The 20,771-nt window shown below is 44.3% G+C and overlaps 1 protein-coding gene across 1 annotated transcript in view; it reads right to left on the bottom strand.

Annotated features, from left to right (window-relative positions):
• Window positions 1-20,771, bottom strand: part of DGKB (diacylglycerol kinase beta) — a 905,602-nt gene that overhangs the window by 429,367 nt on the left and 455,464 nt on the right. The gene's annotated exons all lie outside the window — the stretch shown is intronic.

The following is a 20,771-nucleotide window of genomic DNA, read 5'->3' as shown; positions in this document are numbered from 1 at the left end:
TTGTGCCCCATCATTGATATCAGTGGAAGGAATAGTGCCCCATCATTGGTATCAGTGGGAGGAATAGTGTCCCATCAATGGTGTCAGTGGGAGGAATAGTATCTCATCATTGGTATCAGTGGGATGAATAGTGCCCCATCATTGGTATCAGTGGAAGGAATAGTGCCCCATCATTGGTGTCAGTGGGAGGAATAGCGCCCCATCATTGGTGTCAGTGGGAGGAATAGTGCCCCATCATTGGTGTCAGTGGGAGGAATAGTGCCCCATCATTGGTATCAGTGGGAGTAATAGTGCCCCATCATTGGTATCAGTTGGAGGAAAAGTGTCTCATCATTGGTATCAGTGGGATGAATAGTGCCCCATCATTGGTATCAGTGGAAGGAATAGTGCCCCATCATTGGTATCAGTGGGAGGAATAGTGTCCCATCATTGGTATCAGTGGGAGGAATAGTGTCCCATCAATGGTGTCAGTGGGAGGAATAGTATCTCATCATTGGTATCAGTGGGAGGAATAGTGTCCCATCATTGGTATCAGTGGGAGGTATAGTGTCCCATCATTGGTATCAGTGGAAGGAATAGTGTCCCATCATTGGTGTCAGTGGGAGGAATAGTGTCCCATCATTGGTGTCAGTGGGAGGAATAGTATCTCATCATTGGTTTCAGTGGGAGGAATAGTATCTCATCATTGGTATCAGTGGGAGGAATAGTGTCCCATCATTGGTGTCAGTGGGAGGAATAGTGCCCCATCATTGGTATCAGTGGGAGGAATAGTGCCCCATCATTGGTGTCAGTGGGAGGAATAGTGTCCCATCATTGGTGTCAGTGGGCGGAATAGTGTCCCATCATTTGTATCAGTGGGAGTAATAGTGCCTCATCATTGGTATCAGTGGGAGGAATAGTGCCCCATCATTGGTATCAGTGGGAGGAATAGTGCCCCATCATTGGTATTAGTGGAAGGAATAGTTCCCCATCATTGGTGTCAGTGGGAGGAATAGTGCCCCATCATTGGTATCAGTGGGAGGAATAGTGCCCCATCATTGGTATCAGTGGGAGGAATAGTACCCCATCATTGGTATCAGTGGGAGGAATAGTGCCCCATCATTGGTGTCAGTGGGAGGAATAGTGTCCCATCATTGGTGTCAGTGGGCGGAATAGTGTCCCATCATTGGTATCAGTGGGAGTAATAGTGCCCCATCATTGGTATCAGTGGGAGGAATAGTGTCCCATCATTGGTATCAGTGGGAGGAATAGTGCCCCATCTTGGTATCAGTGGGAGGAATAGTGCCCCATCATTGGTGCCAGTGGGAGGAATAGTGCCCCATCATTGGTGCCAGTGGGAGGAATAGTGTCCCATCATTGGTTTCAGTGGGAGGAATAGTGCCCCATCATTGGTATCAGTGGGAGGAATAGTGCCCCATCATTGGTGCCAGTGGGAGAAATAGTGTCCCATCATCGGTGTCAGTGGGCAGAATAGATCCCCTCTGTTGGTGTCAGTTTGAAGAATAGTGCCCCGTGGCTGGTGTCAATGGGAGAAAAAGTGTCTTGTATCAGTGGGAGAAAAAGTAACCCATGGGCGAGCAAAGACCCGCATCTGGCCCCCGTTCCGCAGTTTCATTGTCATTGCATTCAAGTCAACAAGAAAGGATCATTCAACAACACAACACATGCTAGAAGGCATGGCAACACATGTTATTATGTACATTTTAATGAGATTGAGTCCTTACATTAAATGAAACAGAAAATGTCTAGAAATAACACCCACACACTTTTACTAATTAAAACAGTGAAGCAACAACAGATATATTCAACTGCTATTTTTGCAGTCATAAAACACCAGACAACATTTTACATCAAATTTGAAAATCTTGATTTGAAAGTCAATCTTAAGGCCCCGTTCACATAGCAGCGACGCTACTTCCCGGGGCGACCTCCGAGGTCGCGGCGCGCTGCTCGCCCCGTGACCTCGGAGCGGCCGGCACGGACTTCATAACATTAAAGTCTATGACGGCCGCTCCAGGTCGCCCCAAAGAAGCTCCGGACCCTTTTTCTAAGTCGGAGCGACTTGTGTCGCTCCTATTAGAACGGGTCCGCAACTTCCCTATGGAAGGCGACCTACGGCGACCTGTGAGGCGACCAGGTCGCCTCACAGGTCGCCCCAGTGTGAACAGGGACTAAATTGGTAGTAGGAAATTATATAGTAAAAATAGTTTCCGTCCTAAATTATCTCATGTTTCCTAGGTATAAATACAACCTTTTTTTGGAGAAAGAAAAAAAAATCTATCAAAATTTGTAAAAATGACTAATATAGCTATTAAAAAATATTCCAAACCAGTTTTAAGAATTGGTGCTGAAAAAAAAATGCAGATGATTTAGCAATTCAGTGGTGCTGCCACTTAATATTAAGCTATTCATCTATATTCATATAATTATACATCATTTTTAAATTAGAGAGTTTTCTAGTTCAATAAAAAAACGTATCTGTTAAAAATAATTATGCTTATCTAAATAAACACGAGAAATAAATGAACTCTAACGATTAAAGAAAAAAAGCAAAAAATAAACACTGCTCCTTGATATAAAAAAAATATTATCTATAATAATAATTACAGTTGTCACACATAAGCAATACATTCACTAAAATGTACTCTCTTGCATAATGTGATTCAGAAACTAATTAAAATTGATTCAAATTTTTACGGCTCACCCTCTCCCATTGTAAATGTATATTATGAAAGTATTGACGCTCTTGATTTTTCATATTTCATCAAATTTACCTATTTATTTCAATATCAATAACCAGAGCACTATCTATTGCAGAGAAGGATAAACTAAAGTTAACATGACAAAGATGAAGTGCTTATCTACTTGTAGCCGATGTCCCTGTGGACCCAGGTTAATTAATGAGACTCATCCTAAGGTTATACATGATCTATTGCTTCCTCTAATTAGAAGTAATAATCATGATCATTATTCTGGTTTGCTAGAGTGAAATAAGATGAATGTGCTTAAGTATGATTAATAATAATAGAAAAGAATAAATTCAGATTATTGCAGCCTAAGATTCAGTATTTAAGCCATGAAGATGTTGTTTCACATTTTCATTTTACAGGGATAAAATGAATTAACTCATGTGTAGTAGACCGATTGATGAGGAATTCTCATGGCATGAGTAATATTAATCGTTGATGTATATTTTTTAATTTTAATGGTTAATTTAGCTAGGTGTTTTTGATGACGAATAATGTAAATTCAATTTACTATTAGATCTAAAAAAATAAATTTAGTATTTCTTGCTAAGAAGAATTATGACTTTGTATATAACTTTGCTGGGCAACAAGTTACGCTGTGTACTTTGCCAAAAAGTGACACCAAAACAATGCCGCTAGTTTTCGTCTACGTATCCCAAACCTTTTTCTTTTTTAATTTTTAAATTAAATTCCAATTTAATTTAAATTTTAATTCTTTTTTACATTCCAATAATTGGCAAAAATAACTACATAAGATTTGTGTTACATTTTTAGGTTGAAAAAAGAGACTAGTCCTTTTAGTTCACCCAATAAAAAATACATACACACATACAAATCAAAACCTCCATATACACAATTCTATACACACAGTTGATCCAGAGGAAGTAAAAAAAAATATCCCAATAAAGCCTGATCCAATTCACCCCAGTGGGGGGGGATTCCTTTCTGATCTCCCATCAATCAGATATTCCCTGAATTAACTTTGTCCGTCATTATTATCTCTAAATATTAATATTCGGTTTTATTTTGTGCAGACAGAAATGCATCCATTTTTAAACAATCTACTGAGCTGGCCAGAATCAGTTCTTGAGGGAGTCTATTCCACATTTTCACAGCTCTTATTGTGAAGAAGCCTTTCTATATGTGAAGGTTAAAGCTAATTTACTCCAGACGTAAAGAGTGCCCCCTTGTCCTCTGTAATGAATTCAAAGTGAATAACTCTACACAGGGTTCACTATATGGGCCACTTATATATTTACACATGTTGATCATATCCCCCCTTAATCTCCACTTCTTAACCACTTACCGCAAAGTGACGTATCCCTACGTCGGCTGACTTTGCGGTGTTATACCGGGATGATGCTTCTAGCTAGAGACACCATCCCGGTACCGTGGTTTAGAGCCAACGGTCGGCTTTCCGGCGGTGATGACTCGGGAGCCGCTCGGTCGTTACCCCGGCGAGCGGAAGGGGATGTACCGCCTCCCTCCCGCCGCCTTCCGCAGCTTTGTCCGGGTCTCCCGTCCATCCGGGAGACCCAAGCACCCATACGGCATGTCCGCCGGCTGGATGGAGTCCCGATCAAAGCCAGAAGCGGCTTTGATCGGGTCTCCGATGACGTAACCCGCAGGCGGCGTCCATGACGTCATGTCTGGGTTACTCTGCTGCTAAAGGCGGCAAATTTAAAAAACGAGTGTATTCAAAAATGCCGTTTGTGGCGTTTTGAATACATGGAAGTGTAGTGGAGGGGTCTAGGGTCTTTTAGACCCTCGATCCCTTCATAAAGAGTACCTGTCACTACATATTGCTGTCACAAGGGATGTTTACATTGCAATAAAAGTGATCAGATTTTTTTTTTAAAACCTGTGACAAAGTTAAAAAAAATAATAAAATAAATAGGAAAAAAAAAAATATTTAGCGGCCCCCGTTGCCGTTAGCTCGCGCATGAAAGATAACACATATTGAAGTCGAGCCGCGAATGAAATCGCTGTTCAAACCACACATGTGAGGTATCGCCGCGATCGCCAGAGAGTGAGCAATAATTAAAAAAAAAGAGCTACACTCTAACTCTAAACTGGTAACCGTCAAAAAATCTTAAAGCGTCGCCTATTGAGATTTCTATTGACCGTAGTTTGTCGCCATTCCACGGGTGTGCGCAATTTTAAACCGTAACATGTTGGGTATCTATTTACTCGGCGAGACATCATATTTCGCAATATACAAAAAAATGGGCTAACTTTACTGTCTAGTTTTTTTTAAATGCAGTGAAATTAGATTTTTTGTAATTTTTCCCCCAAAAATTGCGTTTTAAAGACTGCTGCGCAAATACCACGTGACAAAAAAAAATTGCAATGACCGACATTTTATTCTCCAGAGTCTTTGCTGAAAAAAAAAAAAAAAAAATATATATATATATATATATATATATATATATATATATATATATATATATATATATATATATATATATATATAATGTTTGGGGGATCTAAGTAGTTTTCTAGGAAAAAATACTGATTTTAACTTTTTAAACAAAAAGTGTCCGAAATAGGCCTGGGGCTTAAGTGGTTAATCTCCACTTCTTAAGTTTGGTTGAGTTGTTTACAAGCCCTTAATGTATACTTATCCCTGCTGGAGGGGTTTTCACTGTGCTCTTCTCTGGAGGCGTTTGTTGGGCTTTATGTTTAGACCTCGGGCAGCTCTACCGCAATATGCGCAATATGGGGGCCCTTCCAAGGCATGATGGCCTTCCGAATAAATAATTCCAAATAAATTAACAGACATGAGCACTAGATGGTCATCTCACGGGTCAATAATCATTTATTGAAGATAACAATGTGACAAGAAATTTACAAACACTTCTGGCTGCTACAGCAGACGGGAGTGCATGTAAATCTGACAGGGAGACTGTTGGCATTCAGTTGGATGCAGCTGTACCATTTCAACAGCTTTACTGCTTTCAAGGTATGTTCACCCTCACTCCCAGTATGCTTCCCAGGCGGCGTAGTCCCACCTATGAGCCCAGGCCAGGACCTGAATGATGAGTGTTGCAGGATAGAATGTAAAGAGACCAGTGAGTGTCTGCTCTCCCTAAGCTAATAAGAACCTTGAGACAATGAGGATTTCATCACTTCTGTTTTCTGGTGTCCCTTTCCCCAGCCACTGTGGCCAGGGAAGAAGCTCATGGAGTGCGATCTACAGCCTAGCACCTAACCCCCCCCCCAATCTTTTGAGCCCCCTTGTCCCCACGTAAATGCACATACGTATGTTGTCGAACACATCGAGGGATCCTATGTGCACAAACGTTGATTGAAATACACATGTACACTGCACAATTCATGCATTGAGTACTCCTTTGTATGACAATTGCATTACATATATTAGGTATCACATCAGAGTGTGAGCACTAGATCTAGGCCTATTATTCATGGTTAACAATTAACTGATGACCTGTAGGGGCTTTTCAAATTTTGTCTATGGAAAATTTTGAGTTCATAGATTCACTAGTGCACACAATTTTAAGGTATGCCATATTGGTATCTATTTACTTGGACCAACCTAATCTTTTGTATTTACTGAAAAAAAAGAGTAATATATTGCGTTTGTTTCCACTAAAGGTAATGTTAGCGTATATCTGGAACTGGAGGGTGCTGTTATGTCTCCATGCTTGGTGCCTTGATGGGACACCTCTGATCATCTTGGAGTGCTTTAGTGACTATACTATTTCCATCTGTTTTTGTAACAACCTATCCAACTTTGAATGAACACCTTTGGGTCTCCTACTAGGTTCCCTATACTTAGGACGATTATCTGACAATAGTTGAAGATTCCCTGATCGGCTGTGCTCTCCCTACCAGGGCCGGTGCTAGACTATTTTACGCCCTAGGCAAGACCAGCTACTTGCGCCCCACCCCCCCCCCCCAAAATAAAAAGGGAAGGGGTTAAAAACTTCTCTATGTCCTACCCAGTGACCCTGATCTGATGGTTCGTCCATGTTATGCTGTTGTACCCAGTAACCCCCATATTCCTCCATGTCACACCTGGGGACCCTGATGTCCCTCTATGTCACACCCAGGGACCCTGATGTTTTTCCATGTTACACCCTGGGACCCCAATATTCCTCCATGTCTTGCTGTCATACCCACTGACCCCGATGTTCCTCCATGTGGCACCCAGGGACCCCCTTGTTCCTCCATGTCATGCTGTCATACCCAGTGACCCTAATGTTCCTATATGTCACCCCAGGGGCCCCTGATGTTCCTCCATGTCATACCTGGAGAGACCCTGATGTTTTTCCATGTCACACCTGGGGACCCTGATGTTCCTCCATGCCACACCTGGGGACCCTGATGTTCCTCCATGTCACACCTGGGGACCTCAATCCCCCATGGCACACCTAGGGACCCAAATTCCTCATGGCACACCTGGTGACCCCGAACCCCTGTTACACCCAGTGACCCCTATCCCCCATGTCACACCTGGGGACTCTGATTCCCCATGGCACACCTGGTGACCCCTATTCCCTTTCACACCAGGGATCCTCCATGTCACACCCAGGGACCCGGATCCCCTGTTCTGGGGACACTCACTGGGCGGTATGAAGAGAGTGGCCTGCACTCTCCTCTTCTTCTCTGTGATTGTGACACTCCTCTTCTGGACCACAGTGCTCACCACAGCTCCAACAGGCTCCTGGTGGAGGAAGAAGCAGCAGTCAGAGAGCTCCGCACATCCTTCATCACCAACATCCTCAGACCATTCCGGTGCCTGGTTGCTTCTGCTCCAGTAAAGGTGTAGCCCTCCAGTGCCGAGCTCCAGCTCAGGTTCAGCTCTCCTCCGCTCCCTGCTTAATACCGACCCAGGGAAATTATGACTGCCCACCAGCTCAGTGCAGAGAATCACTTCCTGCCTGGGGTTTAGGCCACTCAGCTCCAGCTGAAGAGGATCATCATGCAGGCAGCACTCCGGTGGGCTCCCTTCCTGCCTTCTGGGGCCCCCCCAAAGCCAAGGCTTGGTAGTTCCGCCACTGCCCCAGACACCTGGCATCTTCCTCTGTCCCTTCTTCCTCCGCCACTGCCACCTCTCCCCTCAGCTCACAAGGATCATTAATAAAGGAGAGAGAGTGCCGACTCCTGGCTGCGCCCCTAGGTGGCAATGCGCCCTAGGCGGCTGCCTAGTTTGCCTAGTGGAAGCACCGGCCCTGCTCCCTATGATCTAATGTCACCGCAGGTGCTGGCTCTCCTCTTTATATCAACCCTAGGATTCCTACTAGTATTCAGCTGGTCACAATATATGCATCTGTTACACATGCTTTGCAGCTCCTGAAGAAGCAGGAAAGCGAAACATGTCAAGCAACAAGCATTGTGACTGACAGTTTGTCTATGTATAAGCATATGTGTATTGGATGAAACCGTTTTTAAATGCTTTAGTAGGGAGCAACTGTATACCCCATATCTTTTTGAAAGGTTGATTCAAATAAAAATAGTTTTTACCAATCTATGTGTATTGGCACCATTAAATCCTTTTATTTATACTTCTTAAAAAATTCAAAGAATTAGGGTGTCAAGGTGTGAGACGAACTTTGGACAGCAGTGATGTTATAGCCCACATAGAAACATGAAATGAAGCTGCAGATCTGAAAATATTGAAAATTATTTTCAAGTTTACTTTAACCACTTCTGTACCGGAAGGATTTGCCTCCTTTATGACCAGGCCATTTTTTGCGATTCGGCACTGCTTTAATTTAACGGACGATTGCGCGGTCGCGCGACGCTGTAACTAAATAAAATTGATGCATTTTTTTCCCACAAATAGAGCTTTCTTTTGGTGGTATTTGGTCACCTCTGTGATTTTTTTTTTTTTTTTTTGCGCTATAAACAAAAATAGAGCGACAATTCTGAAAAAAAGCAATAATTTTCACATTCTGCTATATAACATTCCCAAAAAAAAAAAAAATAAAAATCAACATTTTAGGCCAATTTGTTTTCTGCTACATATTTTTGGTAAAAAAAATCACAATAAGCATATTTTGATTGGTTTGCGCAAAAGTTATCGCGTCTACAAACTGCGGGAAAGATTTATGTCAATTTTATTGTTTTTTTTTACTAGTAATGGCGGCGATCTGGGTTTTTTTTTTTTTGCGGGACTGCAACATTTTGGCGGACAGATCGGACCCCTAACTGACATTTTTGACACTTTTGGGGGTACCAGTGACATTACTACAGTAATCAGTGCTAAAAATATGCACGGTTACTGTAATAATGCCTTTGGCAGGGAAGGGGTTAACCCAGGGGCGATCAAAGGGTTAATTGTGTACCTAGGGGCGTGTTTCTAACTGTATGGGGGCGGGGCTTGTGAAATGATCACAGAGACCTGTGATCCTATATAGAAGGATCACAGGCGCTCTGTGATAATTCCAGAGAGAACGGTCAGCTGTGTTTACAACAGCAGACCATCCTTCTCTCTCAGCAGGGAACAATTGCAGGTGTCTGGTGGCAATCGGAGCCACCTGCCCCGTGCATCGGAGTCCCCGGTGCTGAGTGGGGGAGGAAGTGCACCGCCAGCGGCACGCACTCGCTGTAAGATTCTGGTACCTCTGGTACCCTTATTTTCCACTTTTCTTTCAAATATGCGTCCCACCTTTCTAATTAGGTGGTACGCATACACCTTTAAGACGGATGACGTCATCGCCGAGCGCCGCAGAGCGGCTATTTCAATCGCCGGCGTTCTCTCTCACATCGTTCGTTCAACCTGCCGTGTGTCCACATGCTTACAAGCTTACCTTGCTACCGGAACCTCCAGCTATTCCCTTTTACTTGGAAACAGACCGGAACCTCGCTACCGATCCCTGTATCTCGCTACTGGATCACTCCCTTACTACTGGACCCTGCTACTACTAACTTTACTAGTGATAAGTACCCCACAGGGGAATCCTCCATAACCTTACTTACACTATCTACCTCTGCACATAAGGACTGTTACTATCTATGCATACTAATTCTATCATCTGCACTGTTACATAGATTGCTAGCTCTTGAGTCTACTACCATCTATCCTTGCACTGGGTTAGTCTATCCTGTATTTGTCATCTGCTGTCCTTACCACCTGTTACCATACTCGATTACTAACCTATCTGCATTCTACCTAATACCATCTAATACTCTCCTGAACATTTCTATCAAGTGCTTGCCATCTCTGTCACTGTTCACACCTGTCCCTTCAGCACATCATCTTCATACTGTTATATACATCCTATCACTCCAGGAACATCTTATTGAGTGTGTATATCTGTATGCTGAAGCTGACAAGCCCACAGTGATGAGTCTGGAGAGTTGGATCTGGTTATTCAACACATCTCTACATGACTACTGAGTGGAGATTCTGCAGCTGCAAATCCAGCCTACTACAAAAACGCAGGAGCGTTACACTCGCCCCCTAGCTGCAGGTGCGCGACCGACGTATACCCACGCCCGTTTGCGCAGGAGGGCCAGCCTGCCACAGTATAAATGTGGCGGGTGTTCCTTAAGTGGTTAAAGACACCCTGTCTCTATAGAAAAGTAGCTTAAATGAATATTCTGCACTCCTGTGACCTATGGAGGGGGGATAGGCTGGCTCAGTCTCCCAGTGACTCACTGCGAGGCTGAGCCAGTTGCCGGTCCAGGCCTCAGGGTGGATCCTGACCATATTGTGTCAGCTGATGTCACATAGCCGGTCCAGGCTCTGAAAAGATCCCGACCATATGGTCAGTATCCACCCAGATGACTGGACCAGCAGCTGGCTCAGCCTCTTAGCGAGCCAATGGGAGACTGAGCCAGCCGCTACTGCCCTCTCCACAGCTCTATGTTCCATTGAGCGCTGGAAGGTAAGAGCAGAGAGCCAGTGATTGACAGTCACCGGCTCTCTGCAGCCTGGAGACCAAGAGCTGAGCAATCAGCGGTGTTTGATCGCTCAGTTCTCGGTCTGGAGCAGGTGGGAGACAGCTGTAAATCAGCAGGTTAATTGATACTTCCAGGAGTGTGGAGCTCTCATTATTGCCTCTGATTTTCAAGTTAATACTGGACCCTGCAGTGACATACACATGGAGGTCCAGAGGAGAAAGCAGTAAGAGTTGCAGATGCTTCAAACTCACGGGTCGCATGTGTCGGGGGCACCTACGTACGAAAACATTGATTACACTACACATGTTACATACTACCATGCACGCTGGAGTGAGATCAATGTAATAAGGAGGACATAAGGAAAAGAGGGGAGGAAAGTGAGATCAATATTTCAAGGCTAGACATGTTGGGTATCTATTTACTCAGCATTACCTCATCTTTTATATTTTAACAAAAATCAGGTAATTTGTTGTGTTAGTGTGCCCTAAAGTTAACTTTAGTGTATTTTTTACTGACACGTGTTTTATTAATTATTGTGCTAATATCGTGTGACATTAAAAAAAAAATGGAACTACCACTATTTTATTCTCTAGGGTGTCTGCTTTCAGAAAATATATAATGTTTGGTCCCCTATGCATCACCATAGTCCCGTATGCGATCAAAAAAAGTTTAGTAAAAAAAAGTTAAAAAATAGTGTAAAAAATTGAAGTTCACCCAAGCGATTAGAAACTCCCCCCAAAAACTGTTGATTCTACCACCACTACACACACAAATGTACAATTGCATATGTTGGGGGTGCCTATGAGCAAAAACATTGATTGCACTACACATGTTCGTATTGCCATGCAATCTGGAGTGAGATCAACAATTCTAGGCTTGACATGTTGGGAATCTATGTACTCGGCACTATCTCATCTTTTATATTTTAACAGAAATCAAAAAGTTAACTTTAGTATATTTTTTACCGACACTAGGTGTTTCATAAATTCTTGTGACATAAAAAAAATGGAACTACCACTATTTTATTACCTAGGACAGCCTTTTTGTCAACCAGGGTGCCTTGAGGTTTCTTAAGGAGTGCCTTGGCAAAATGCCTAAAAATTGCCCCAAGATAGTATACTAGCGGGCGTGTGAATAAAGCTGCCTTTTAGTTACACAAAGCCACAGGGTTTCATTTGGGCACCATTACAACCTTCTTGAGGGCACCTTCGCTGAGTGATGGCGAAAAATTGAGAGAGAAGAGAAACATTGGAATACTAGTCAGTACCAGTTTGTAAAGTGTATTTGCTTTGGAAGAATAAATCACCTCTAACATTGGGTGTCCTACATGTGAGAATACTGCAAAACTATTAAAATAGTTTTTACATTTTAGAATGGGGTGTCTATAATTTTTAAAGGGTGCCTCGAGACTGTTCATATTTTTTAAGGGTGCCTTGACTGAAAAAAGGTTGAGAAACACTGCTCTAAGGTGTCTGCTTTCAGAAAAGATATAATGTTTGGGGAGTTTTATGTAATCTTCAGGCCTAAAATGATTTTTTATCTGCTTTAAGACCACCTGCCGCACATTTACTGCGGCAGGCAGCCTCTCGCCTCTCCTGCGTGAACACAACGTAGCCCTACGTCGGTTCCGCACCTGGTGCTGGGGGGGGGGGGTGAGCACGCGCCGCCGCCGGCGCGCTCCTGCCCCCACTAGGCAGCGGGGATGCCAATGCCAGTGTCAATGCCAATGCCAGTGTCAATGCCAGTGTCATTATTACAGTAAAAGTGCATATTTTTAGCACTGATTACTGTAGTACAGTAAACCCCCCTCTATCGTGGGGGTTACGTTCCGGACCCGCGAAGAGTGAAAATCCGCGAAATAGAAAAACCCTATTAAAATACACTGTAGGCATGTTTTTTTTTTTGCTGTCACTGTACTTCTAAAAGCATTTTAAGGTCTTTAAACACACTTTTAAAACAATAGAAACTCATTTAAACACATAAAAGATACTGAGAGACAGAGCAAGAGCTATGGAAAACACAAAAATATTTAATTTTCAATGATTTAATTAGTAAAAATAACATTACAGAAAAAAACACAATATACCGGGACCGCAAAAACTGAACCGCGATGGAGTGGGGGTTTACTGTAATGTCACTGGTGCCCCCAAGAGTGCAAAAATGTCAGTTAGGGGTCTGATCTGTCCGTCGCAATGTCACAGTCCCGCTAAAAATCACAGATCGCCGGCATTACTAGTAAAAAATAAATAAAAATGACATAAATCTTTCCTCTAGTTTGTAGACGCGATAACTTTTGCGCAAACCAATCGTTTGCGCAAAAGTTTGCGATTGTTTTTATTTTTTACCAAAAATATGTAGCAGAATACAAATTGGCCTACAAGGATGAAAAAAAAATAGATTTTTACATTTTTAGGGGGGGGGGGGGATGTTAAAAATATTGTATTTTTTTTTTTCCGGAAATGTTGCTCTTTTTATGTTTATAGCACAAAAAATAAAAATCACACGGGTGATGAAATACCACCAAAGGAAAGCTCTATTTGTGGGGAAAAAATAACAATTTTTTTTCAGTACAGCGCCACACGACCACACACTTTTCCGTTAAATAACTCAGTGCCGAATCGCAAAAAATGGTCATTAAGGGGGAAAATCCTTTGGGTCCAGAAGTGGTTAAATGTGTGCAAAAAAATGCAAAAATGGCTCTGGCAGTGAAAGAATCAATAAACATTTGGGTGTTATCTTGAAGATCCATGGTGTGCTGGCAATATATGCTTTGACATACGAAGCTACCAATCTACAGCTGGTAGATGCTGCAGCACCCGCTTACTCCTTGGCATCTCCAGGAACGTATGCGATCGTAATATTATATGTGGACTGTGAACCCCTAAAATATGTTGGGTTTTTATAATACAAGTTATGATTGATTAAAATGAAATCTGGACTTTTTACACTCTGCTTTTGATGCTTTTTCTTACATATCCATTCACTACATTTAAATCCTACATTTATGGTAGAGGGTTTTTTTTTTTTGGATATCATTTTTTAAGTGGCTCCTAAAATATAGGTAGGAAGAGACAAGTTGATGGGAACGGTTTATCCACAAATTTTTGGTTATTATTGAACATCAATACAGCAAAAGCCTCTCATCATCCTAGTGCCAACCTGATTAAAAGACAATGAGCGTCTGGATATGAGTTTTAAACCCGCTGTAAAATTCTGACGAGGCAATAATTTCAATAAATCTTTGTACTTGCGCTAGTTAGCACGCCATTGCCAAATATGACCGAGGAGATGGTGCCAAACCATCACATTTTACAGCCCCGTAATTAGAGTCTTACACTTGAGACAGAGCGCTGAGTTTTATTATAATGTCTCAATTATTTGTTATTATAATAACCCATATGTCAGCCGTCAGCCAAAATATCTTTTCCCTACTCATTGGATAAGCATCTAATATTTTATTTGCAATTTCTCATTCTCATTGGCCAGACTCCACTTTAGTGATTTTATAGTTAATAAAAGGTCTTACTGAAAGGTGGGATAGTGAACAAATATTAAAACATGTTGATTTCACTTATACTGCTTATGGACCGCCCTACGCAGATATACTGTACGTCATTTTGTGCACTGGGTCTGGGGCAAGCGCGCCGCTGGCGACCCGCTTCCGCTGTGATTGGACACAGCAGGAGCCAATCAGCGAGTCGAGCAGGCCCAATGTTGACCGGCACCCAGCGATCATTTGTGTGATAGGCAGAATTGCGATCTGCCTGTGTAAACACGACAGATCACCATTCTGTGAGAGGGGAAGATGGAGATCTTATGTTCCTGCTAAGCAGGAATACAGATCTCTGTCTTCCCCCAGTCAAAGCACCTCCCCCACACAGTTAGCAAGCACTCTCAGGGAATACATTTAACCCTTTGATGCCCCTTTCCCCTGATGTTTACCCCTTTCCTGCCAATGTCATTAGTACAGTGACAGTGCATTTTTTTTAGCACTGACCACTGTATTAGTGTCACTGGTCCCCAAAAAGTGTCACTTAGTGTCAGATTTGTCTGCCGCAATGTCGCAGTCCTGCTACAAATCACTGATCACTGTATTAGTGTCACTGGTCCTCAAAAAATGGCACTTAGTGTCAGATTTGCCTGCCGCAATGTCCCAGACTCGCTAAAAATCGCTGATCTTTGTATTAGTGTCACTGCTCCCCAAAAAGTGTCACTTAGTGTCCGATTTGTCTGCCGCAATGTTGCAGACCCGCTAAAAATCGGTGATCATTGTGTTAGTGTCACTGGTCCCCAAAAAGTGTCACTTAGTGTCAGATTTGTCTGCCGCAATGTTGCAGACCCGCTACAAATCACTGATCACTGTGTTAGTGTCACTGGTCCCCAAAAAGTGTCACTTAGTGTCCGATTTGTGTGCCGCAATATCACAGACCCGCTAAAAATTGCTGATCACTGTATTAGTGTCACTGGTCCCCAAAAAGTGTCACTTAGTGTCAGATTTGTGTGCCGCAATGTTGCAGACCAGCTAAAAATCGGTGATCACTGTGTTAGTGTCACTGGTCCCCAAAAAGTGTCACTTAGTGTCAGATTTGTCTGCCGCAATGTCGCAGTCCTGCTACAAATCACTGATCACTGTATTAGTGTCACTGGTCCTCAAAAAATGGCACTTAGTGTCAGATTTGTTTTCCGCAATGTCCCAGACTCGCTAAAAATCGCTGATCTCTGTATTAGTGTCACTGGTCCCCAAAAAGTGTCACTTAGTGTCCGATTTGTCTGCCGCAATGTTGCAGTCCCGCTAAAAATCGGTGATCATTGTGTTAGTGTCACTGGTCCCCAAAAAGTGTCACTTAGTGTCAGATTTGTCTGCCGCAATGTTGCAGACCCGCTACAAATCACTGATCACTGTGTTAGTGTCACTGGTCCCCAAAAAGTGTCACTTAGTGTCCGATTTGTGTGCCGCAATGTTGCAGACCCGCTAAAAATCGGTGATCACTGTATTAGTGTCACTGGTCCCCAAAAAGTGTCGCTTAGTGTCAGATTTGTCTGCCACAATATCACAGACCCGCTAAAAATTGCTGATCACTGTATTAGTGTCACTGGTCCCCAAAAAGTGTCGCTTAGTGTCAGATTTGTCTGCCGCAATATCACAGACCCGCTAAAAATTGCTGATCACTGTATTAGTGTCACTGGTCCCCAAAAAGTGTCGCTTAGTGTCAGATTTGTCTGCCGCAATGTCGCAGACCCGCTACAAATCGCTGATCACTGTATTAGTGTCACTGGTCCCCAAAAAATGGATTTTTGTAAGAACTTACCGTAAAATCCTTTTCTCTTAACCGGTTGCCGACCGCCGCACGACTATATACTGCGGCGGTCAGCCCCGGCCAGGCAGAGTGACGTATCGGTACGTCACTCGCCTGTCACTGACTTGCGAGCCTATCGCGGGCGGGCGCGCGCCCGCCGAGGCGCGCGCCCGCCGCGGCTCGTTCACAGGCAAGTCAGTGCGTGTGACCGGCGGACTCGATGTCCGCCAGTCACACTGCGATCGCTCCTGTGAAGGGAGAAAGACAGAGCAGCTTGTGTAAACAAGCTGCCTGTCAGTTCTCCCTGTGTAAAAGTAAAGATCTGACCGTTCTACTATGTAGAACGGTTGATCTTTGCTTTTACACCAATAGGAATGTCCCTACACAGTAGAAAGCACGCCCCTAGGACACACTTAACCCCTCCCTGTCCAATAAAGTTAACCCCTTCCCTGCCAGTGTCATTTTTGCAGTAACAGTGCATATGTATAGCACTGATTACTGCAGTAATGTCACTGGTAACCCCAAAAGTGTCAAAAATGTCAGTCAAGGGTCCGATCTGTCCGCCGCAATGTCGCAGTACCGAAAAAAAAATCGCAGATCGCCGCCATTACGCGTTAAAAAAAAAAACACCAAAAATGACAAAAATCTTTCTCTTTGTTAGTAAACGCGATAACTTTTGCGCAAACCAATCAAAATACGCTTTTTGCGATTTTTTTTACCAAACATAGGTAGCATAAAACAAATTGGCCGAAAAATGTTAAAAAATTTTGATTTTTACTTTTTTTTTTGGGGAATTTCATATAAAAAAATGTGAAAAATATTGTTATTTTTGCAAAATTTACGCTCTTTTTTTGTTTATAGCGCGTGATCAAAAAATCGCACAGGTGATCAAATACCACCAAAAGAAAGCTCTGTTTGTGGGAAAAAAAGGACGTCAAATTCGTTTAGGTACAGCGTCGCACGACCGCGCAATTGTCCGTTAAAGTCACGCAGTAAAAAATCGCAAAAAAACCCCTGGTCCTTTAGCAGCCAAATCCTCCGGGGCTTAAGTGGTTAAGCTCATTGACAGACGTAGTCTTCTTGATTCTCAAGAGCTGGGTTATGTTGTCTCCGCAGGAGTAGGACTAGGCAGAATGACAAAACGTTCTGGCTCCACCCTAGGGGGCAGTCCCTGAGGGTATATCCTCCCTCTCTCTGCTACAGGGAATCAGTTCTGTTTAAAGCAGTACAGAGAATTTAACCCAACCCAACTCAATGATAGAGGGGCGGGTACTACGTCTGTCAATGAGCTTAAGAGAAAAGGATTTTACGGTAAGTTCTTACAAAAATCCATTTTTCTCTATCGCTCATTGACAGACGTAGTCTTCTTGATTGTCAAGAGCTGGGACATCCAGAAGCAGTGCCACAAATGAGGGGTGGGATTGACAAAATCAAATCCAATCTAGTAGGCCCAACCGGTGCCAAACTAGAAGTTTTAAAGGCTCATTATAAACAAAAAATGAGACTAAAGAAAAAATTTTCCAACGGAAAAAAAACCCTCGAGGTAGACCACTGGTCTCCTCAAATTGCGGCCTGCAAAACCTTGCGGCCAAATGAGGCATCAGACGATGCCATTACATCAACTTTATAATGTTTAGAGAAGGTATGCACCGACGACCAGGTAGCCGCCTTGCACACCTGGACCACTGACGCCTGATGGCGAAAGGCCCATGACGCACTAAGTGCCCGAGTGGAGTGCGCCTTAACAGGGAACGGGGGCTCCCGACCCTTAATAGAATAAGCCTGCACTAGCGTCTGTCTGATCCATCTGGAAATGGTCGCGGCAGATGCAGGCAACCCCTTTTTGGGTCCATCTGGGATCACAAAAAGTGAATCCGTCTTGCGAAACGAGTCTGTCGTTTTCAAGTATACCCTGATCGCCCGGACCACATCCAAGGAGTGCAAAGCAAATTCCCGAGGATGACTGGGCTTAGGACACAGGGAAGGTAATACAATTTCTTCATTCAGATGAAATTCTGAAACCACTTTTGGTAGGAAGGATGGATTCGGACGAAGAACCACCTTATCTCTATGAACCACCAGATATGGTGAACGACAAGATAATGCGGCCAGTTCTGACACCCTGCGTGCAGAAGTAATAGCCACCAAGAAGGCCACCTTCTGGGACAACGTGGGTAGAGGAATCTCCCTAATATCTTCAAAGGGAGGTTTCTGAAGAACCGACAACACTAAATTAAGATCCCAGGGGGGTAACGGCGCGTGCACTGGCGGAGCCAGATGTCGCACCCCCTGGATGAAATTCCGCACCAAGGAATGAGTAGCCAAAGGCTTCTGAAAGAAGATGGCTAATGCTGAGACCTGACCCTTGATAGTACTCAAGCCCAGTTTCTGCTCAACCCCTTGTTGCAGAAAAGCCAATATTCGACTAATCGAATAAGACCGAGGACGGAACCCCAAAGGTTCACACCATGCAATGTAGGACTTCCATGTGCGATGATAAATCTTTCTGGAAGTCGCTTTCCTTGCTTCAACTAGAGTAGGAATAACTGAAGCTGACAAACCTTTGTCCTTCAGCACCTGGGTCTCAATAGCCAGGCCGTTAAAGCCAGCGATCGTAAAGCAGGATGGAAGATCGGTCCCTGAGACAGTAGATCCTCCCTGAGAGGAAGTCTCCATGGGACGTCCGCCACCAGTCTGACCATGTCGGCGTACCAAGCTCGACGAGGCCAGTCCGGAGCTACCAGGATTACTGGGATTCCTTCCTCCTCTACCCTGCGAAGAAGTCTTGGCAGTAACGCGAGAGGAGGGAAGGCATATATTAGCTGGTATTGCCCCCACGGGGCGATCAGTGCGTCTGCGGTTTCTGCTAGAGGATCGCGGGAGCGAGCCACGAATCTCTGAACTTTCCTGTTGAATCGTGATGCCAACAGATCCACATCCGGGGTGCCCCACCGTAGGCACAACTGGTGGAAAACGTCTGGATGGAGGGACCATTCCCCCTGATCCAGGGTCTGACGGCTGAGATAATCTGCCTGCAAATTCTCCACCCCCGGAATGAACACCGCAGAGATTGCTGGAACAAATCGTTCCGCCCAGCGAAGAATGCAAGCCACTTCTTTGGCCGCTCGGACACTCTTGGTGCCCCCCTGATGATTGACATAAGCCACGGCCAAGGCATTGTCCGACTGGATCCGAACCGGGCTGCCCTGGAGCTGCTCGGTCCAGTGAATCAGACAAAGTCTGATCGCTCTCAGTTCCAATACATTTATCGGTAACCTGGATTCTTCCGGGGACCAAAGTCCCTGGACAGATAACTGACCAAGAATTCCTCCCCATCCGGATAGACTGGCATCCGTGGTCACTATCGTCCAATATATTGGCAGAAATGACTTTCCCTGGCTGAGCATTGGAGACCGAAGCCACCAAACCAGAGACTCTCTGGTCTGTTTGCTCAATCGTATCTGATTGTCCAGGGATTCCGGATTCCGATTCCATCTGAGAAGAATCTCTTGCTGAAGAATTCGGGTATGGGACTGGGAAAATGGGACTGCTTCGAATGAAGCCACCATCAACCCCAGAACCCTCATGCACGTCCGAAGGGAAGACCAGCTGTTGGACAGTAACAACTGGACTGCTGATTGAATCTTTCGAAGTTTCCCTACCGGAAGGAAAACTCTCGTCCTGGCTGTGTCTAGAATTAGACCCAGATATTCGAGCCTCTGGGTGGGAACCAGAAATGACTTTTGCTGGTTCACCAGCCACCCGAATTCCTGTAAAGAAATCATAGTAATTTCTATGTTTTGTAGCAAGGTCTGAGGAGACTCTGCATGAAGCAGAAGATCGTCTAGGTAACCTAGAATCAATATACCTCTTTGGCGCAGAAGTGCCAACATTGGGGCCAACACCTTTGTGAAGACCCGCGGAGCCGTGGCGAGACCGAAAGGTAACGCCACAAACTGATAGTGGTTCTCCTCTACGGAAAAGCGTAGAAAACGCTGATGTCCTGCGAAAATGGGAATGTGAAGATAGGCGTCCTTGATGTCTATGGACGCTAGGACATCCCCTGGATGCAGGAAGGCTGCTACCGTGCGAATGGACTCCATTCTGAATCTTCTTATGTTGACGAAAGAATTGAGTGCTCTTAAGTCCAGAATTGGACGCACTTTGCCCTCTTTCCTGGGTATTGTAAACAGGTTTGAATAAAACCCTAGAAACCGTTCTGTCCAAGGAACGTGGACTACCACTCCTTGTTGTAGTAAATCTGTGACTGCTCTCCGCAGATCTTCTAAACGATCTGCGGATAGACGGATATTGGAAGGGAAGAATCGCGCCGGTGGGAGAGATCGAAACTCGATCTTGTACCCTGACCTTATGACTTCGCAAACCCATTTGTCCGGGATTCTGGAAAGCCATGGATCCGGGAACCGGCGAAGACGTCCCCCCACCCCAGTTATGGGTGGGGGCGCACCTTCAGGCTTTGGATGGTTTATCTTCAGGTCTGGAGGGGGCGGGCTTTTGCTTGCCCGACCAACGACCCCTGACGCCTCCTGTAGGAGCTTTGGAGGACTTAGTTTTTTCACCCGCTGGACGAAAAAACCTCTTGTGAGCAGAAAAAGAAGGCCCTCGTCTTTGACGAGTTCCTCTACCTTTAAAATTTTGCGGTAAAAAGGTGCTTTTTCCACCGGTGAGATCCTTAATGATCTCATCTAAGTTGGCTCCAAATAGACGCTCTCCTGAAAAGGGGATATTAGCCAATGCTTTTTTGGAACCTTGGTCGGCTAACCAACCTTTTAGCCACAGTGTACGCCTGAGAACCACTGCTGAGACTGATGCTCGCGCCATTAATGGAGTGGCG

The sequence above is a fragment of the Pelophylax lessonae genome (assembly GCF_965119305.1).
Source record: "Pelophylax lessonae genome assembly, chromosome: 5".
Classification (NCBI taxonomy): Eukaryota; Metazoa; Chordata; class Amphibia; order Anura; family Ranidae; genus Pelophylax; species Pelophylax lessonae.
The sequence above is the reverse complement of the archived record's forward strand: the minus strand, read 5'-3'. Positions and strand labels throughout refer to the sequence as shown.